This window comes from Elephantulus edwardii, unplaced genomic scaffold (genome assembly GCF_000299155.1).
Source record: "Elephantulus edwardii isolate Elephantulus edwardi_28Jun2011 unplaced genomic scaffold, EleEdw1.0 scaffold00044, whole genome shotgun sequence".
In the NCBI taxonomy this organism is placed as follows: Eukaryota; Metazoa; Chordata; class Mammalia; order Macroscelidea; family Macroscelididae; genus Elephantulus; species Elephantulus edwardii.
Window position 1 is genome coordinate 4342100 of NW_006399794.1, and position 21705 is coordinate 4363804.

At 39.2% G+C, this 21705-nt stretch overlaps 1 protein-coding gene and 1 pseudogene across 1 annotated transcript in view; one reads left to right on the forward strand and one right to left on the reverse strand.

Moving 5' to 3' along the window:
• The window catches only part of LOC102860470, a 19591-nt pseudogene extending 11194 nt beyond the window's left edge, over positions 1 to 8397 (reverse strand).
• The window catches only part of SBF2 (SET binding factor 2), a 510367-nt gene that overhangs the window by 30405 nt on the left and 458257 nt on the right, over positions 1 to 21705 (forward strand). The window lies entirely within an intron of this gene.

Consider the following 21705-nt stretch of genomic DNA (forward strand, 5'->3'; position numbering starts at 1 on the left):
GTGTTGGAGACAGTGCGATTGGCACAGAACAGAGCAGAGTTTAGAGCTGTAGTACATAGGGTCTCTATGAGTTGCAAGTGACTCGACGGCACATAACATCATCATCAACAACAACAACAACAGCAGCAGTACATATTTGTTACAGCAATTTAAATGTTTCACAAAATTTCTGACTCCTGACTAGTACATATCTCTTTAGATCTTGTCACAATCTATTTGGTTCTAAGAACCTGTACCTAAACTTTCTGATTTTCTCAGTAAGAGGAAAAGCTTACCCCTCCTGGTTGGCAGTGAAGGAATGCTTCATTTTGGGTTGGCTCCAGGTTTATCTCTTTAATGATGTCATGGAGCACACTTCTGGCCTGCATGGAGCACATACTCTGGCCTACATAACTCCCTTCCACTAAGTAATTTTCCTATTATTTACTGAGACACTGAGAAAGAAGGCTGAAACATTGATATATGTTCTAAAGTCTAAGGGCAAAATAAAAAGGCAGTAAAACAAAAGCATAACTTTCAAGTTGGTTATCTAGTTTGCAAAATAGTTTACTCCTTTGTGTCCCTGGTCCCCTAATCAGATACCTTCCTGCCTACTTTCTGCTCTATCATCATACAATGAAGATTACCTTCTTTAAAGTTCCTCTATGTCTAAGGCTTAGGAGGCTTTAGTAACCTAGTGAATAAGGAGTTGTGCTGCCAATCCAAAGGCAGGTGGTTTGAATCTATCAGTGGTTCCAAGGGAGAAAGATGGACAGTTTCCTCCCATGCAGTTTGCAGCCTCTAAAAGTCTTTTGGTTGGTTAGCTATAGTTGGTTCTGACTTGATGCAATGAGCAAAAGAAAGAAACAGAGAAAAAAAAACAGTAAGGAGTCAGATCTAATGTTCACTCTCCTGGTTTTTTATTTTTGTCCATGGATCTCTTTCCTGGATGATTGATACCAGGACTGTACTTCCAGAGAGATTCTTTTCTTATCCCTTAGACATTAAAGCTTAAGTTGTTCTGCTATATTAGAAGTCAGATAAAGAAGAGATGTGTGCCCAGCCAAATTATGGGATAGGAACATCTTTGTATTCCCTGGAATCCATGGTCCCAGGTTTGAAAAAACTTGGAGATTATATAATGTATTGTTGTTGTGAACTGTAGAGTTGGGACCACCCTATAGCTGACCCTCAGGCAGGTTTTTCAGAGGCAAGTAATCGAATGGAAAGAGACTGCTATCCTTGAGATTGCAGTGCAGCTTCTTGCCATTAGGCCACCAACCTCCAAAACATAATGTATTCATTTTTATTTTTTTTTTATTATTTTGTGTGCGTGTACCGTCAAATCAGATCTGACTGCTACAGGAGGATATTGCACCTCCTTCTCCGGCAGAGCATCTGGTGGATTCGAACCGTGTTCCTCTGGGATTGCAGTGCAGCTTCTTGCCACTAGGCCACCAGAGCTCCCCATAATGTATTCATTTTTATATGAACAGCACAACTAAATAAGCATCATGTGTTCTTGTTACTTTTTAAAAGAAAAATAAGTTCTGTCAACTTGTTTTTACACAAGAAGCGATTCATACTTGTTTTTAACTGATGGTTTATCATCTTTCCTGTTTTGATTTTAATCTGAACAAATAATGATAACATTTTTGTTACTCTGTAAGCATGAATGTTAGTTGAAACCACTTTAAAAAAAATAGTATTTTGAGTCCAAAACATCTAAGTCCTGCACTGGTTCAGTTTGTACAATTAAGTTGAAAATATTTTTGACAGTAATCCTGTCTAATTTCCCCCCCCCCTTTCTTTATTCCCTGATATTTAAGGGAGCCCTGGTGGTCTATCAGTTAGAGAGTTGCATTGCTAACCTGAAGATTGCATCTCTCCTGCAGCTCTAATCTACTAGTAGTTCCTTGGGAGAAAGATGGTAAGTTTCTTCCTCTGTGATGTACAGCTTCTGAAAACTTGCTGAATGGTCAAGTATGAGTAAGTTCTGACTCAATAGCAATGAGTTTGAGTTATATCAGTGTTTACAAGGGATAATACTCTGCTGCCCTTGAGGTTAGGAATTGCTTTGTCAACTCAAAGACACACACTTTGAATCTGCCGGCTGCTTCATGAAAGATGGACAGTCTCTTCCCAAGCTATTTACCACCCCTGAAAACCTGCTGGAGGGTCAGCTATGAGTCATTCTTGACTTGGGCACACAACAACAACAACAGTAAAACCATACCAGGATAATTAGTTGCTTGGTTCCCAAGGGATACTGTTACAAATCCCACAAGTTAATAGCTTCAAAGAACAGAAATTTATTTTCTTACAATTCTGGAACATAGAAAGCCAAATTAAGATCTTGGTCATATTAATTCCTTCCTAGTTGAAAATTCCTTCTGTCTAGTTGAGAATTCTTTCTGTCATCCCCAGCATATGTATGTTGTCTCTGTGTTGTTCTTTAACCTTGAAGTGCTTAGGTTGAGGATCTAACCAACACTGATTTGATATAAAATGATGTATTTGATTACACTGCATTGTGATCAATGATTATATTACATCACAGGTGTACAAATTAGGATTGTTGTATAGCATGTATTTTAGGAGAACAAAATTCAATCCATAGCAGTTATTAAAGCATTTAATAAAAAAAAAAATTTAAAAAAATTTAAAAAAAAACCACAAAAAACAGGGGAGCTCTGGTGGCCTAGTGGCAAGGAGCTGCAACTACAATCCCAGAGGCTCACGGTTCGAATCCACCAGGAGGGACAATCTCCTCCTGTACCAGTCAGATCTGATTTGACGGTACACGCACACAAAAATAAAAAAAAGACAAAAACAAACCAAAAACAACCAAAGTGTTCTAACTGGTCAGCTTTTCTTTGTATGTGTTACTAAAGATACTTACTGAAAGTAAAAAGCAAAACCTTTGAGTCAATTCTGACCCTATATGTTCCATGGTAGAAATTGTCCATACATTTTTTTTTTTTCAAAGCTGTGACCTTCCAGAAGGAGCTCTCCAGGCCTTTTTTCTGAGTCATTACTGGATAAATTTGAATGGACAATTTTTGGTTAGTAGTCCAACCCTTAAACATTTGCTCTACACATAGAACCAGGGGTTCACTGATTTGTGTGCCATCAAGTTAGAACCGACCCATAGCTGATCCTCTAGCAGGTTTTCAGAGGCAGTATATCGCACAGGAGGAGATGGCGTGTCTTCTCGTGGAGCAGCTGGTGGATTTGAACCACTTGCTTACAGAAGTGTAGTTCATATTCTTACCACTAGGCCACCAGAACTCCCTCGAGGCTCACTGTTTTAAGATGCCATCAAGTACAACTCGTCGTGACCCTATATGAACAACACATTTGAACCCTGTCCTGTCCTGTGCCATCCTCACATTCTCTTGACACAAACTCATTGCTGCAGTTAGTCAGTCTACCTAAATGAGTCTTCCTCTTTGACATCCTTCTTCTTTTTTTTTTAATTGAATTTTATTGTAAGTTTATAAAGAACTTAGATTTCCATTTGTCCATTGTTGCACATACCCCTCTACCTTTCAAAGTATAATGTCCTTCAAGGAATAGCCTCTCCTGCCAGTATGCTCGAAAGTGTGAGAAGAGCTGTATCATGTTTGCCTCCAAGTCTGGCCTCACCTTCTCCAAGACTTATCTATTCTTTTGGCAGATACTCAGTAACCTTCTCCAGCACCACCATTCAAAGGCTTCATTTCTTCTTCTGTCATTCTTATTTATTGTACAGCTTTCAGATGCATAGCAAGTGACTAAAAAGACCACGGTCTGAGTCAGGTGCACCTTAATCCTCAAACTAATATCATTGTTCCCTAATAATTTGGAGAGGTCCCTGACTATAGACTTTCCCAGTGCAGTATGTCTCCATATCTTCTGACTGCTAGTATGAAGAGGTGCTTTGATTTTTTTTTTAAAATTTCTTTTTCAGGTTTGTTTTAAATTAATATTTTTAAAGAAATCACTATTTTTTAAAGATTATGCTTATGAGCTATAAGATTTGAAATTATGATTGGAGAAATTTTAAGTAGTAAAAAATTGGCAAACATTAGCTACAGTGAACTACTTATTGTTCCCTTGTTGTTGTTATATGCCATTGAGTTAACTGTGATGCATAGCAATCCTGTGACCAACAGACTTGAACCTGGCCCTAATTTGTGCTGTCCTCACCATCTCTGATAACTTGAGTTCTTGCTACAGACACTGAGTCAATTCATCTTTTTGAGGACTTTTCCTAAGCCGACCATCTACCTTTCCAACCATGGTGTCTTTCTCCACGGACCCCTCCTAACAAATGAAACTTCACCACCCTTGCTTCTAAGGAGCACCCTCATCACTTTCTCCAAGGCATATTTGGTTTTTCTTTTGGCAGTCCATAGGAAATTCAACCCTCTTCTCTAGTACCACAAGTTGGTCACTTAAGAAATCAAGATTATTTCCTTGCTTGTGTAGTTGCTGTTGCTTTGGTTTAGATAGATTCTTTCCTCTTTATCTTACTGAGCTAGGGGAACTCTGGTGGTAGTCTTTGTGGAGTTGCACTGCTAGCCCAAAACCTCTATGGCATGTGTTGCACTGCTACCCTAAAGATTACATCTCTGTGGTGGTTCCAATCACTAGTGGCTCAGTGGGAGAAAAGTGTACAGTTTGCTCCCCTGTAATTTACAGTCGCAGAACCCAGTAGGGGTCCAGTTGTGAGTTAGTTCTAGCAGTGAGTTTCAGTGAATTTACTAACTCAGATGTCATTTCTTCCAGGAAATCGTCTTTGACCATTTCTTTCTTTTCTTTTCTCCTCTTACTCTTCTAGACAGAGTGCTTCTATAACATTCTGTGAATTCTATGCATTTCTTTATCCATATACATTAAAAATAGCATTTTAACTGATTTTTAAATTTTCAAGTACCAGAATAGGATAGAATTTCTACTATAAAGCCTTTCCCCCCCTTTATATCTGTGATTTTCCCCCCTTATATCACAACATAAGACTTCGTGTTCTTTGGGAACATAAAGGTTTGTTTGTTCAGTACAGTAGTTAATTTTCTTATTAGAAAAATAAAACATGGCTTAGGTTGTTTGTTTGTTTTTTTAAAAATTTATTATTAATGTCAATGAAAATTTACAGAGACTTTGGATTTCCATTCATTCATTGTTACACTTTTCTCCCCTCACAACCCTCCCCACCTAGTACACTGCCCTCTTGGAGAAGTAAATAAAAATTATTTAATTGTTTTACAATCCCTCCCCCTAGGTCCACTCCACTCTGCAGCCTTTGCTCTGGACTCCTGTCATGATAAAAATACCTAATAACATATCCCTTTTTAAACAGCTTTCTCCCTCATCTATTTCAATACAGTTTACATTATTGAACCCATCTTTCTCAGTCTTCTCCCAATCCCGAGGTCAGTCCTGTTTTACAATAGTGGCATAATGCAGTATTTGTCCTTTTGTGACTGAGATACTTCACTCAGCATAATGTCCTCCAAGGTCACCCATTTTGAATAATATTGCATGAGTTCTTTGTTTTTCAATGCAACATAGTATTCCATTGTGTGAATATACCACAGTTTCTCTATCCATTTGTTTGTTGATGGACACTTAGGTTGTTTCCAGTTCTTGCTATTGTGAACAAAGGCTCAATAAATATGGGTGTGATGGCTTAGTTTTGTGCCATTCTTACGTTATTGCTGTGTTTGAGCATCCTTTGTTGTAGCCACTTGTGTTAATCCTTAATATAGTCCAGTTTCAAAAATCATTTTTTCTATTGAATAAGTATGGCAAAAAGATAGAATTTTGACACACCGTTTCAAATTTTAAACCATGTAGTATCTCTCTGAATAACTCTGTCTTGGTCTTTATACAAGTTCTGCATAAGTATAATTCAGTGGTTTGGAAATCCTTTTCTTTACAGTATTATAATTTATTGTAATCTGCATAGTTAAATGTCTTTGAATAGTTGATAAAACACAGGAAGAAATGTATTCACCAGGCTCCTTAGAGGCAAGAATGGTGAAACTCCATCTCACTTACTTTGGGCATGTTTTCAGAAGGAACCAGTCCTGGAAGAGAAACATCAAGCTGGGAAAGGTCGTTGACAGACCCTACACCGGATGGACCGACTGACTGACTACAGTAGGCTGGAAGCTGATAGGTCATGAGCAAATAGTACAGGATCTGCCAGGTACAGGTCTATTGTTCCTAGGGTTTCTTTGAGTCATAGTTTATTTGACAGACTCTAACAACAATTACAAACATTGTTCTGATATTCTTTCTTTCAGTCAAGAGCCTTCTAACATCTGCAGGATAGCTCTTCTTCCATGTCCTATTCTGAATCTACCTTGAATTTCTAGTTCTTTGTTAAAGTACTTAAAAATTGCTCACATTCATTGCTATGAAGTCGTAACCGACTCTTAGCTGGCTCTGTAGCAGATTTTTGGAGCCTACAAATTGCACAGGAGGATTCTCCTCTTTTCTCCCACCAGCAGAATTGCTGATGGATTTGAATTGCCAGAGTGGCCCGCCTCTAGGTTGGCAGTGCAGTTCTCTGTGGACTGTGCGAGTAGAGCTCCATGTTGATGTATGATTGCAACTGTTTTATAATTCTTATCAATACAACTTGTGGGTGATTTTAATGATATTGTTTGACAGTTTACATATTCTAGAGGATCACCTTTCTTTGGAATGAACAAAAATCTGGATTGATTCCTAGTGGAGCAGGACTTCCGAATTTCTTGACACAAGCAAATGAGCATTTCTAGCATTGCATTTGTTTGTTGAAAAATCTCCATTGGTATTGTCAGTTCCTGAAACCCTTTTTTAAGAATGAATTGATACTTTCAGTGCAACTTGGGCTTTTTCCTTCCATAATATAATTCACACTTGATCAGATGCTATGTCCTGCAGTAGTTCAACATTGACCAATTATTTTTGGTATGTTATTGTTGTTATGCAGTGTGGAGTTGGAACTGACTCATAGTTGACCCTCCAGAAGATTTTAAGAGGCAATAAATTGCTCAAGGAAAATTCTGACGATTATCAAAAAATGACTGGAGCAATACATTAACAGAGAACTATCAGAAATACAAGCTGGGTTTAGTAGAGGTCGTGGCATTGGAGACATTAGCACCTGTATCTCTGGATCTTGGCTGAAAGAGTGGGACAGGAATGGCTATCTGTGCTTCATTAACTTTACAAAGACATTTGACTGTGGCGATCACAACAAATTGAAGCTCAATAACAAGAAAGCAAAGATTCTTACCACTGGTCCAGTTGACAGCACCATGATAGATGGAGAAGAGATTAAAGTTGCTAACAATTTCAGCCAACTTTGCTCCACAGTCAACAGCACTCTTGGCACCAGCACTCAGGAAATCAGAAGAGAAATTGCACTGGAGAAGTCTGCTGTCAGGGACCTCTCCAAAGTGCTAAAAAGCAATAATGTCAGTCTAAAGTGCACCTGATCCAGGCCAGCCATCTCAAGCTATACATCAGAGAGCTTGATTCACAAGAAGAATTGATGCCTTTGAGTTGTGGTGCTGGAGAAGGGTATTGAACATGCCATGGACTGTCAGAAATAAATAGGCCTGTTTTGGAGAGAGTGAAACTAAGTTTCTACCTGGAGGCAAGGATTTTGGTATTCTGTCTAACATACTTTGGCACTTGGCCATGAAGGACTAGTCCTTGAGGAAGAACATCATATTTGGAAGGGTGGACAGACAGCGCAGGAGAGGAAGAACCTTGATGAGATTGGTTGACATAGTACCTGGGGCATTGAGATTAGGTGTGTATGAGTCAGTAAGACTGGCTCAGAATACGGCAAGATTCAGAGCTTTTGCACATAGGGTTGCTGTGAGTCATCGGCGACTTGATGACTTGACATAACAACAACAAATTGCTCAGGAGGAGATTACCCATCTTTCTCTCATGGAGCAGCTGCTGAATTCAAGCCTCATGCTTTTGGGTTCACAGCTCATCACTAAGCTATCAGGGCTCCCTTATTTTTGGTACGTTGTTATTTTTATGTACTGTTAAATTGAAACCAGTCCATAACTGACTCTCCAGTGCATTTTCTAAGGCAACCACAGATTGCTTAGGAGGAGATTACCCATCTTTCTTCCATGGAGCAGCTGGTGGATTTGAACTACATGCCTTTGGGTTGGCAGTATAACTCCTTACCACTAGGCCACTAGAGCTTCCTATTTTTGGTATTGTTGTTGTTTTGTGCTGTGGAGTTGCCTGCGACTCATAGAAATCCCAATGAACATTAAATAGCCCTGAACCTTGCCCTATCCTGAGCTAACTAATCTTACTGTCTCCAACACACCTACCCATTACTGTAGTTACTGTGTTGGTCTATTTCCTCTGGTTTCTTCTTCAGTACTCACCTTCCAACTTTCCAAACATTGTTCTCCAATGACTGACTGGTCTGTCACGGCAGCATGTTCAAAGTATGTGAGACAGAGCTTCAAAAGTTTTGCCTACAAGGAGCAGCCGAGTTTCACCCTTTTCAGTACAGATCTGTTTGTTCTCCTGGAAGTACATGGTATGTTCAGTACCTCCAGCACCATAACTCAAAGGCATAAATTTTTTTTCTGTCTTCCTTTGTCATTGTCCACCTTTGCAATACATAGCAAGTATTTGCAAAGACCATGGCCTGTATCACGTGCACTTTGGTTTCTAGACTGACATCATTGCTCTTCAGCATTCTGGAAAGGTCCCTGACAGCAGACTTTCCCAATGCAATTAGTCTTTTGATTTCCGGTTGGTGCCAGGAATGTTGATTGTGTATCCAAGCAGCATGAAATTGTTAACAGTTTCAGTCTCTTCTCCATCTATCATAGCGCTGCAGATTGGCTCAGCAGTGAAAAAATTTTTGTTTCTTGATGTTATGCTGTAATTTATATTGAGCACTGTAGTCTTTGACCTTCTACAGCAAACACTTCAGGCCCTACTCAGTTTCAGTAAACAAGGGTGTATCAACTGTATCCCCCAGGTTGTTAATGAGTCTTACTCCAAATCTGATGCCACATTCCTCCTCATTAAGTCCAGTCCTGGGTTTAGAAGAGGCTGTGGCACTAGGGACTTCCTTGCCAATGTCAAATGTATCTTGACTGAAAGTAAAGAGTAACAGAGGAATGTCAACCTGTGTTTCATTGTTTATGCAAAAGCACTTGAATGTGTGGATCACAATAAATTGTGGTTAACATTGAAAAGAATGGGAATCCTAGAGCACTTGATTGTGCTCATGCAAAATCTGTACTTAGATCTGGAAGCAGTTATGAGAACAGAGCAAGGAAACACTACTTGGTTCAAATCAAGAAAAGTGTGTGTCAGGGATGTGTCCCTTGTCTATACCTTTTCAATCTATGTATGGAACAGATTTTTGTTATTTATCTCTTATTTCTAAATCATGATATTTCTGAATACCTGCAAGAGAGTTGCCATACATAGGGTTGCTATGCTTTGCAGACGACTCAACCAATAACATTCTGTGACAGGTTTGGAAGCAAGATTGGCATCCACTTCCTAAACAGCTTGCCTCCAGAAAGTCTATGAACTTTGATAAATGTTGATAGTTGTAGAGGGACTTCAGGCCTTTTTTCATAGGGTCGCTAGACTCAAGGCAATCAACAAAGTGGCTACTTAGGTTTGACCTTTATTTTGTCCTAAGAATACTTAAAACCTAGGTAGCTGAGCTTTGGAGGCTCTCTGTATGGTGCCAACAGTTAATACACTCAGTTGCCAAACAAAATATTGAACAGTTGAGTGCAACTTGATGCACTTCTGGAGAAATAGCTGGCAGTCTACTTCTGCAGAATGTCAGCCACTGAAAAGCTTGAGCACAGGAGCTCTGGTGGCCAAGTGGTAGGGAGTTGTACTGACAACTTAAAGGCATGTGGTTCAAATCTACCAGCTGCTTCACAGACTAAAGATGAACAATCCCTTTAAAAAAACAAAACAAAACAAACAACTTGAACACAATTCTCTTTTTATTTCTTGTAGACTTTATTTTCTTACACTATTATTAGTCATAATAACAAAATTATAGGAATTTATACAGATTCTATTGTTTTTCTTCCCCAAAACAGTGCTATGATTTGATTCCTTGTGCTTTCTCATTCAAATTTAAACTATCATTTTATTCTTGAAAAGTGACAGATTTGATGAGGTAACAGCTTAGATGGTAAGAGGTAGCCTATAACTTTTTTAAATAAACTTTTCATTTTTTTAAATAAACTTTGTTTGCTTTTACTGTATCGCTCCCCAGCCCTTTTGTTGTGTGCCATCGAATTGGATCTAACTAGCATAGGAGAGGATTGTAAAATTTTCATTTTATACTGGTTTGCTTACAAAGTTTGTATACATTGCTTTTGACACCAGATCTTTCGCATTTCCTTTTCCACCATCCCTCCACCCATCAAATTATGCAGCCCTATGATTAAGTCCCCCCCATCCTCACTCCTCTGCTCCCCCTCTTTGGATCCTCATGTTATTGTTATTGTAAGCAACTTATAGCTGTCCTATGTACTAAACCCATCTCTATCCTGTGCCAATCTTATTGTCTCTGACCCACCTACCCCCATTACCCCAGTGACTAAGTCAATCCATCTCATTGAGGGTCTTCCTCTCTTTTGCTGTCCCTTCACCCTCCCAAGCCTGACATCCCTCTCCAAAGATTGGTCCCTCCTTGCTGTAGCATAATGCTCTATAGTTCCTCTCGTGTTAGGTAGTGATTTACAAAATGATTGCTCCTGGGTGCTGTGCAGTATTCTGTTGTGTGAATGTACCATAATTTCTCAATCCTTTTAATTGTGGTTGGACATTTGGGCTGTTTCCATGTTCTTGAAATGGTGAATAATGCTGCTATGAACATTGGTGTACAGGTCTCCATTTGTGCCTCAGTTCTCATTTTCTTGGAGTATATTCCAAGCAGTGGAATAGCTGAGTCAACTGGAGTTTCTATGTTCAGCTTTTTGAGGAAGTGCCAAACTGCCTTCCAGAGTGGTTGTACCATTTTACAATCCCACTAACAGTTTGTGTAAGAGTTCCTACTTCTCCACATCCTCTCTAACATTTATTATTTCCTGTCCTGTTAAACTTTGCAACTGCTACTGAAGTGAGATATAGTGGCTTTGATTTGTATCTCTTATTGCCAGTGATTTTGAGCATTTCTTTGTGTCTGTTGGGCATCTGAGTATCTTCTGTGAGAAGTGTTTCCATGCCTTTTGTCCATTTTGTAATTGTGTTATCAGTCTTTTTCTTGTGGAGGCTCTGTAGGATTCTGTAAACTTTTGATATGAGACCTGGAGGAAGAATGTTGCAGTTGCTTCCAGGCCTGATCACTCCTTGAACAAACCTGGTAATGTTTAAGGTGACAGACCAAATCCTGATAAGCCTCAGGGCCTGATCACAAAAGCCCACACCCAAGTTAATTAATGGGACGCCCACTCCAAACTCTAACCAAAATACCATCTTCCCTAGTTCTCCCTAAAACCTCCTATGAAAAGGAACGGTCCGTGTACCATTTTGACCTTCTAGGCATGAGATAACTTGGAGTCCCCCTCAGACCATGCAATAAAGGTCTGTTTGTTTCTTAGGACCAACTTCTTTCTTTCTTTTTTTTTTTAGCTTCTTTCTTTCTCTCACTCACTCTCAATTCTTTTTTTAGACCCTTGTCTGAAATGGTATTGCTAAATGTTTTTTCCCCCAGGCAGTAGGTTTTCTTTTCACTCTATTGGAAAAAGTTTCTGATGTGCAGAGGGATTTAATCTTTAGAAGGTCCCATTCATCAATTTTATCCTCTCCAGATATGCATTTCAGGCTGTATTTGGCATTCTTTTTTTTTTTTTTATCATAGACTAGGCCATCTAAGGTTGATCCCAGTTTGTCTCTGATGAACTTCATAGTTTTAGGCTTTACTCCCAGGTGTTTGATCCATCTTGAGTTGATTTTTGTGTATGATGTGAGATGTGGATCTTGTTTCAGCTTTCTGTGGTTAATAGTCCAGTTTTGGCCAGCACCATTTGTTGAACAGGTTTTCATTTCCTCATTTGATAGGTTTTATTTCCTTGTCAAATATTAGTTGACCATAGATAGATGGGTCCATTTCTGGGTTCTCAGTTCTGTTCCATTGGCCTCTGTACCTGTCATTGTACCAGGACCATGCTGCTTTTGCTAACACTGCGTAGTAGGTTTTGAGGTCAAGGAGTGCTATGCTTCCTACTTAATTGTCTTTTTTTTTTTTTCAGAAGCAGCACACCACATTTCATTGCCATGAGTCAGAATTGACTTAAGGGGCAATTGGTTATAGTGATAGATATGAGTTCTTAACATTTCAGGGCTTTCCCTTCTGCATTTATCTGATTTATGCAGTCTGAAAGAAATTTTTGAGACGTCATTCAAATGAATTCCAATATTCCATGAGTAGAAAACTCCTTGAAACTGTTTCCCCAGATTAAGCTAAGCCTAATGACATTTAGAGAGAAAATATCAAAACAAACTTGGAAAAATAATAGTATGAAAATTAATTTGCAATGTAAAGTAGCAGTTGGGACTGGAGTGAATTTTACAAATGCTTTATATAATTGTCCCACACAGCACTGGAGAATATGAAAAGAATGTTGCTTTTCTTTTAAGACAGATGTTCTACCAAGTAATTTTAGTGAGTAGGCATAAACCCACACAGGATCAGGGCTAAAAGCCACTAAAGATTAGAGTTAATAAAGTTAATATTTTATAGGGAGAAATAAATGAGAGGAAACAAAATAATGCATTTGTTTAGGGTAGTGAAAAACTGAGGATTTAAAAGAAAAGTTAACTCTATTACCAAAAATCAGTCTGACAAAACCAATTTCTCTTTACTTCTGTTCAGATTAGGCAGCTCTTCTGTAAGAGAAAGATAGACAGTCTCTTCCTGTTCGGTTAATTGCCTCTGAAAACCTGCTGTGGGGCCAGCTATGGGTTGGTCCGAACACAACAACAAACAACTGTTCACATTATGTTTTTGAGGGATTTGATTGTATAGTATTGAAGGAAATTTGAAAATTCAGTATAGATTTTGATAAAGTTATAATATGAAGTAGAATGTTATATGATACTAGTTGCTGATTTCTCTTTGAGTGTATAAAAGATGAGATCCATAATTTCTTCTAATAATACCTGCTGTTTATCAAATGTTTGCTATTCCCTGGACTGTATTTGTCTTAATTTCATTAATTCTCACTGTAGTCTTGTGTAGTGGGTAAAGTTACTGAGATTTGGCGACATTAGCTAATTTGCACAGTGTGGCATCAGAAGTGGAGGAAGACTCACCAACCGTCTGCGTTGTGCAGGTGACACAACCCTACTTACTGAAACTGAGGAGAATCTGAAGTGCTTGCTGAAGAAGGTCAAGGACTGCAGCTTTAAATATGAATTGAAGCTCAACAACAAGAAAACAAAAATTCTCACCACTGGGCCAAATGGCAGCATCATGATGGATGGTGAAGAGATTGAGATTAATAGCTTCAGTTTGTTTGGCTTCACAATCAAAACTCTTGGTACCAGCAGCCAGGAAATTCAAAGATGAATTGCATTGGAAAAGTCTGCTGTCAGAGTACTGTCCAAAGTACTTAAGAGCAATGATGTCAGTCTGGAGACTAAGGTGTGCCTGATACAGGCTATGGTCTTTGCAATTACTTGCTGTGCATCAGAAAGCTGGACAATGACTAGGGATGATAGAAGAATTGATGCCTTTGAGCTGTGGTGCTGGAGAAGCGTATTGAACATACCATGGACTGCTAGGAGAACAAACAAGTTCATCCTGGAGAGGATGAAGCCAGGCTGCTCCTTGGAGGCAAGGATTCTGAAACTTCATCTAACATCCTTTGGACATATTGCAAGGTGGGATCAATCCTTGGAGAGGGACTTCATGCTTGGGAGGGTGGAGGGACAGCACAGGAGAGGAAGGCCCTCTATGAGGTGGATTGATTCAGTGACTGGGATAATTGGGATGGGAGTGTCAGAGACGGTGCGATTGGCACAGGACAGAGCGGAGTTTAGGGCTGTTGTACATAGGGTCACTATGAGTCGCAAGCGACTTGATGGCACATAACAACAACACCACCAATAGCTAATAGAATGCTTAAACATTTTGTGCCACCCAGGGATAAATTTATATTTCCCAACTATTTGATTATATGTAGTTAGTTTAAAAATGGCTCAAGTATTAATGGGCTTAAAAACTCAGCAGATGGTAGTGAGATTGCCTACCTTTGGATTTGAGATTGGATTTGAGATTATTTGTTATTAAAAGATCCCAATAGAAACTGCTATGTAATTTTTTCCTTGTATTTTTTTGTTATCGTATTTATTAACTGTATATTCAGTCCACATATAAAAGTTTTAGAAAAAAGAAGTAATTTCTTTTATAAAATATTTTTATTGTTCATTAAAATATCATTGTGCTTTGAGACCTTTTAAAAATGTTGATGTTTTCAGATAAAGATATGTTTGGTATTGATGTAACATTTTTTTTCCCTGTAGTGGAAAAATTATTTCATTAAGATAAAAAATATTTTTGGAGTTTTGATGTTATTAACTCTGCAAAAAGTACAAAGGGTGAAAGATTCCCTGGAGTTAAGGTGTTGTGGGTACAGTATAAAATTGCTTTCAAATAATATTTCCCACACTTTTAGATCCAGAAATAAAAATTAGTGGATAGGATTTTGATGTTCGGTTAGAGAAAAATAGTGTAAAAAGACTAATATTTTCTACTTTGGTGGCTTGTGTTACTATGGTGTGCTGCTAATAATATCTATATTAGACAGGTTTTAGCAGAGTTTACAGACTAAGAAACAAGGCCTGGTGACATTCTTCTGATAATGAGCCAGTGAAAACCTAACAGATTATTGCTGACTTGCTTGCTTTGGACAATTTTTCAGGCTGGATCAGTCATTGACTGGTATTCTGATACTACATTCCTCCTCATAAAGCCCAGCATATAGATTGAAAAGATAACGAGACAGGACACATCACTGATGCATTCCTTTCCTAATTTTGAACCATGCATTGTTTTCTTACTCTACTCTGACAACTGCTTTCTCGTCCAGGCTTAGATTTCACATGAGGACAATCAGGTGTTCTGGGATTTCCGTTCTTCTCAAGGTTAGCCACAATTTGTTGTGATCCACACAGTCAGATACCTTTGCATAGTCAAGCACAGATAGACATTCCTCTGGTACTCTTTATTTTCAGCCAAGATCCATCTCACATTGGTGATAATGTCTCTAGTGCCATGGCCTCTTCTAAACAAAACTTTGTATTTCTGGTAGTACTCTGTTGATGTACTGTTCCAGTCATTTTTGAGTAATCTTCAACAGGATTTTGCTTTTGTGTAATTTTAGTGATTTTTTTTCTATAATTTCCACACTCTGTCAGGTTACCTTTTTGTGGAATGGGAATAAATATGGACCTCTTCAAAACAGATAGCCTGATAGTTTTCTTCGCATAACCTGGTGAGCATGTCCAGGACAGCATTTGTTTGTTGAAACATGTCAGTTGGTATTCTCTCTGTTCTTGGGGACTTGTTTTTCCCCCCAGTTCTTTCAGAGCCGCTTGGACCTCCTCCATCACTACCCTAGCCTCTTGATCATATGTGGTTTCATGAAATTCTTTGTTAGCCAGTTCTTTTTGGTACAGTGACTCTGTGTACTCCTTCCATCTTCTTTTAATGCTTCCTGATCATTCAATATTCTGCACATAGTTTCCTTAAGTATTGCAACTCAAGGCTTGAATTTGTTCTTTAGTTCCTTAAGTTTAAGAAATGCGGAGCAAGTTTGTACCTTTTGACTTTCCGAGTCCAGCTCCTTGCACATTTCATTATAATACTTTGCTTTGTCTTCCTGAGCTTCCCTTTGAAATCTGTTCAACTCCTTAAGTTCCTGTTTTCTTCCCTTTGCTTTGGCTTCTAAATGCTCTAGTGCAATATTTAGTCTCTCCTGACATCCATCTCGGTCTTGTCTTCTTCATCTGTCTTTGTAATGACCTTTTGCGTTTCTGTGGGTGATGTTCTTGATAGCCTCCCACAGCTCATCTGGCTATCATTCATTAGTGTTGAAGGCTTCAAACCTTTTGCTGAGATGTTTTTTAAATTCAGGTGGGTAGATTCAAAGTAAAATTTTGATTCCTGTGGATTAGATGTAACCTTCTTTAGCTTTAGTTTGAACTTGCATAGGAGTAGTTGATGGTCTCTTCAACTGTCAGCACCCGGGTTACTTTTCACAGCTGATATTGAGCTTCTCCAGTGATTCCTTCCATAGATGTAATTGATGTGATTCTTGTGCATACCATCAGGTGAAATCGATGTGTATAGTCTGTTTTTATGTTTCTTATGAAAGGTATTTACAGTGAATAAATCAGATTCTACAAAATTCTGTCACTCTATCTCCAGCCTCATTTCTGTCACTAAGTCTATGTTTTCCAACTTCTGATCCTTCTTGACCCTGTTCCAAACTTTTGAATTCCAGTTGTTGTTGTTGTTATGTACCGTCAAGTCGTTTGCGACTCATAGCGACCCTGTGTAAAACAGCCCTAAACCCTGCTCTATCCTGTGCCAGTCGCACTGCCTTTGACACACCCATCACGATTACCCCAGTCACTGGAATCAATCCACCTCATAGAGGGTCTTCCCCTCCTGTGCTGTCCCTCCACCCTCCCAAGCATGATGTCCCTCTCCAAGGACCTGTCCCTCCTTACAACATGTCCAAAGTATGTCAGACAAAGCCCCGGAATCCTTGCCTCCAAGGAGTAGCCTGGTTTAACCCTCTCAAGGATGAATCTGTTTTCTTAGCAGTCCAGGGTACATTCAATACTCTTCTCCAGCACCACAGCTCAAAGGCATCAATTCTCCTTCTATCCTCCGTAGTCATTGTCCAACTCTCTGATGCATAACAAGTGATTGCAAAGACCATGGCCTGTATCAGGCGCACCTTAGTCTCCAGAGAGACACCATTGCTCTTGAGTACTTTAGAGAGCTCCCTAACCAGCAGACTTTCTCATTGCAATACGTTTTTTGATTTCCTGACTGCTGGAGCCAAGCAAACTGAAGCTGTGAACAAGCTCAATCTCTTTACCATCCATCCTGGTGCTGCCAATTGGTCCAGTGGTGAGAATCTTTGTCTTCTTGACATTGAGCCTCAGTCCATACTGAAGGCTGCAGTCCTTGATCCTCTGCAACAAGTGCATGAGGTCCTCCTCAGTTTCAGCAAGCAGGGTTGTGTCATCTGCATAATGCAGATTGTTAATAGATCTTCCACCAATCCTGACGCCACACTTCTCCACAATTCCAGTTACTCATTATTATTCATGCATTTTTTGTTCATGTTCAATTGATTTCTGACTACAAAACTTGGTAGAAATGATCAATTTCCTCCTCTCTGGTTGTTGGTTCATATAATTGAATGATAGTGGTATTCACTGGACTTCCTTGTATGTGTGTATGGATATTATCCTCATACTCAAAACATTGTCTTTCAAAATGGATCTAGAAATGACCTTTTTAACTGTGAACACAAACCCATTTTTTCCTCACCTTTTCTCTCTGGCATAGTAAGTAGATCATAAGATTGCCCGTTTTAGAATGCCAGTCCATCCAGACACTAATGTGTCAAATGTGGAAAGTATGAAGCATGAATGTAGGAAAGCTGGACATTATTAAGAAAGAAATGGAATGTAAACTACATTAGCGAATGGAGTATTCTTTGGTGTTAATCCTCTCTATTCATTTTTGAACAAGAGAGAAGACTCATGATTCAAAACATAATCACCCGCCCTCAACATAGCCATGGCAGTTTCACCTAGAATGGACAATGGGTCATAAGATATTGTATGATCAGGGTGCTCTGGTGGCCTAGTGGCAAGAAGCTGTACTGCAGTCCCAGAGGTACGTGGTTTGAATCCACCAGGTGCTCTGCTGGCGAAGGAGAGGCAATCTCCTCCTGTACCGTCAGATCTGATTTGGCGGTACATACAAGAAATAAAATAAGAAGATATTGTATGGTTTACTACCAACCTGTTATTTGTGCTATCCAGACAATCTGGATTCGCATTGACCCTATAGGGTAGAGTAAGAACCACCCCATAGGGTTTTCAAGGCTCTAATCTTTATGGAATCTTCCCCTGTGAAAGTGTGCTAGATGACTTATATTTGGTGAAATTACCAAAGAAAAGGGTAGAGTAAGAACCACCCCATAGGGTTTTCAAGGCTGTAATCTTTATGGAATCTTCCCCTGTGAAAGTGTGCTAGATGACTTATATTTGGTGAAATTACCAAAGAAAAGGGTAGAGTAAGAACCACCCCATAGGGTTTTCAAGGCTCTAATCTTTATGGAATCTTCCCCTGTGAAAGTGTGCTAGATGACTTATATTTGGTGAAATTACCAAAGAAAAAGGTGGTCATGTGAAACTTACTACTAAATAAACATTATCTAAGATTTATTCTTTCGGCATAGGAAAGACCAGTCCTTGGAGAGGGACATCATGTTTGGAAGGGTGCAGGGACAGTGCAAGATAGGAAGACCCCAGATGAGATGAATTGAATCAGTAACTGGAGAAATGAGATTAAGTGTGCCTGAGACTATGAGATCAGGATAGGGCAGATTTCAGAGCTAACATACAAAGGGTCAGTATGAGTTGCAGGCGACTCAGTGGCACATAACAACAGGAACAAGATGTATTCCACAAAATACTAATTCTAGAAAATGACGTGCAAAGTATGGCAACATTGGTTAACTATATACGGGAAATTCTGCTTAGTGTATTTTTACTTCTTTGACATATAAAAATTTTACTATCTGCATATGGAAGTTTATCTCTTTTTGACATAATGTTTCCCATAGTTAGGTAATCAGAGAACTGTTTTATTATATGGTCTTTTGCTAAATAGTGTTTTGGGAAACATAGCCTTGTTTTACAACAAAGACTCTGTAACTCTAATAAAGGAAAAATATTACTAATTCAAGCCAGAACATCATTTGAATGGGGAATTGTAACATCACCATAGTTTATGGGAATAACATATGTGACATATAGCCACATATAGTGCTGTACAGGAACTATAAAACAGAATATCCTGATTGTTTACTAAGATTGAGATCAGTTAAAGGGGCACAAATTGAAGCATGCTTTCCAATATTATCAGTTATAGTACTGTACCCTGAATGCAGTGATTTATGATTCATTGAATGCATGTATCAATGATGCATTGATAAAAGACATAAATACAAAGTATGTAGGCAAGCATGAGATCCTAAAACTGACATGATGAGTATTTTTGGGAGTTAGGTATTAAAAATTACTGTGCCTGATCTTCAGCTCTAGAGAGTAATGAAACAGTAAGGTGTTGGTAACAGACTATATGATACTTAGTATCAACATTGTTAGCCTAACCTCAGAGGAAAACATATATTTAATGCTAACTTAGTTCTTAAGCAACAGGATTTGTGTTTTTGTGAGAGTCTGCTAAGTCTTTAGTATTAGTTTAGCCATTTTACTTTAGGTAAAGTCTGCTGTTAGGGACCTCTCCAAAGTACTGAAGAGCAATGGTGTCTCTCTGGAGACTAAGGTGAGTCTGATACAGGCCATGGTCTTCGCAATCACTTGTTATGCATCAGAGAGTTGGACAATGACTAGGGAGGATAGAAGAATTGATGCCTTTGAGCTGTGGTGCTGGAGAAGAGTATTGAGAATACCATGGACTGCTAGGAAAACAGATTTGTCCTGGAAAGGGTTAAACTGGGTGGCTCCTTGGAGGCAAGGATTCTGAGGCTCCGTCTAACGTACTTTGGACATGTTGTGAGCAGAGACCAGTCCTTAGAGAGGGACATCATGCTTGGGAGGGTGGAGGGACAGCACAGGAGAGAAAGGCCCTCCATGAGGTGGATTGATTCAGTGACTGGGATAATTGGGATGGGAGTGTCGGAGACAGTGCGATTGGCACAGGACAGAGCGGAGTTTAGGGCTGTTGTACATAGGGTCGCTATGAGTCGCAAGCGACTTGACGGCACATAACAACAACAACAAAATAGATTAACTACCTCTGAAAACCCGCCAGATGGTCAGCTATGAGTCAATTCTGACTTGTTGGTATATAACAGCCACCATCATTTTAGATCAAGTGCCTGTTTTAATTTTATATTCCACAGCTTTATAACTAAAGGATTTTTTTTAAAGGAGTAAAGTATTTTCATGTTTGGGAGGTGGTGGTGGTGTTGTTATGTGCCATCGAGTTTTCCGAGACTCATAGCAACCCTATGTGCAACAGCCCTAAACCCTGTCCAATCCCTTGCCAATCTTCTTGTCTCCGACATGCCTATCCCCTTTACCCAGTCACTGACTCAATCCACCTCATTGAGGGTCTTCCTCTCCTTCGCTGTTTCTCCACCCTTCTCAAGTATGATGTCCCTCTCCAAGGACTTACAACATGTCCAGAGTAAGTCAGACAAAGCTTCAGAATCCTTGCCTCCAAGGAGCAGCCTGGCATCACCCTCTCCAGGATGAACTTGTTTGTTCTCCTAGCAGTCCATGGTATATTTAATACTCTCTTCTGGTCCCATAGCTCAAAAGCATCGGTTCTTCTCCTATCTTCCCTAATCCAGCTTTCTGATGCATAGCAAGTAAGTGGAAAGATCATGGCCTGTATCAGAAGCACTCTAGTCTCCAGACTGACAGCATTGCTCTTCAGTACTTTGGAGAGGACTCTGACAGCAGACTTTCCCAATGCAATTAATCTTTTAATTATCTGGCTGCTGGTACCCAGAGTGTTGATTGTAGAGCCAAACAAACTGAATCTGTTAACAATCCCAATCTCTTCACCATCCATTCTGATGCTTCCAGTTGGCCCATTGGTGAGAATCTTTGTCTTCTTGATATTGAGGCTCAATCCATATTGAAGGCTGAAGTCCTTGACCCTCAGCAGCAAGCACTTCAGGTCCTCCTCAGTTTCAGCAAGCACGGTTGTGTCATCTGCATAACACAGGTTGTTGATGAATCTTCCACCAATCCGTATCCCTCATGGACCTAAACGGGAAAATTGTAAGGAAAATTTTAGCAAACAAAGTCTCATAATATAGAAAGAAATATGCCCCGGTTGGCTGATTTTTAAATGTTAAATAAATCCTTCATTCCTGAAAGAAATTCCATGTAATTGGTTTAACGTTTGAAAATCAGGTAATGTTCTCTGTGTGAAAACTGTTGCACAGTCTTGCAACATCTTCATGATTTTGATCATTTGCCATTGTGATCCACAGACTGATTTTCAGAATTAGATCATTACTGATTCCTAGTCCATTTTAATTTGAAAGTTCTGCTACAATCTGTTCAGTATCACAGCAACATGCATATCCTCAATTACATGGGTGATGACTGTTTAGGTGGTTCCTTGGCCAAAAATCAATGCAGATTTCCTCTGCTTGCTGAAAACAAGACCTGAAACACTATATTGGAAGAGATGAAGGAAAGAACTGTTTAAAAGAAATATATGTTTAGATGTTACATGTATGACAACAGTTCAGGATAAGAGGTGCATTGTGAAGTGGACCTGGGGAGGTGCATGGAGGGAGGAAATTGTGCATCAATTAATAATTTTTTTTTTAAAGTAAACTGGGGCCTAGGGAGGACAGTATGCAACAATGAATGAATGAAAAGCTAACTTTACTATACACTTTTGTTAAACTC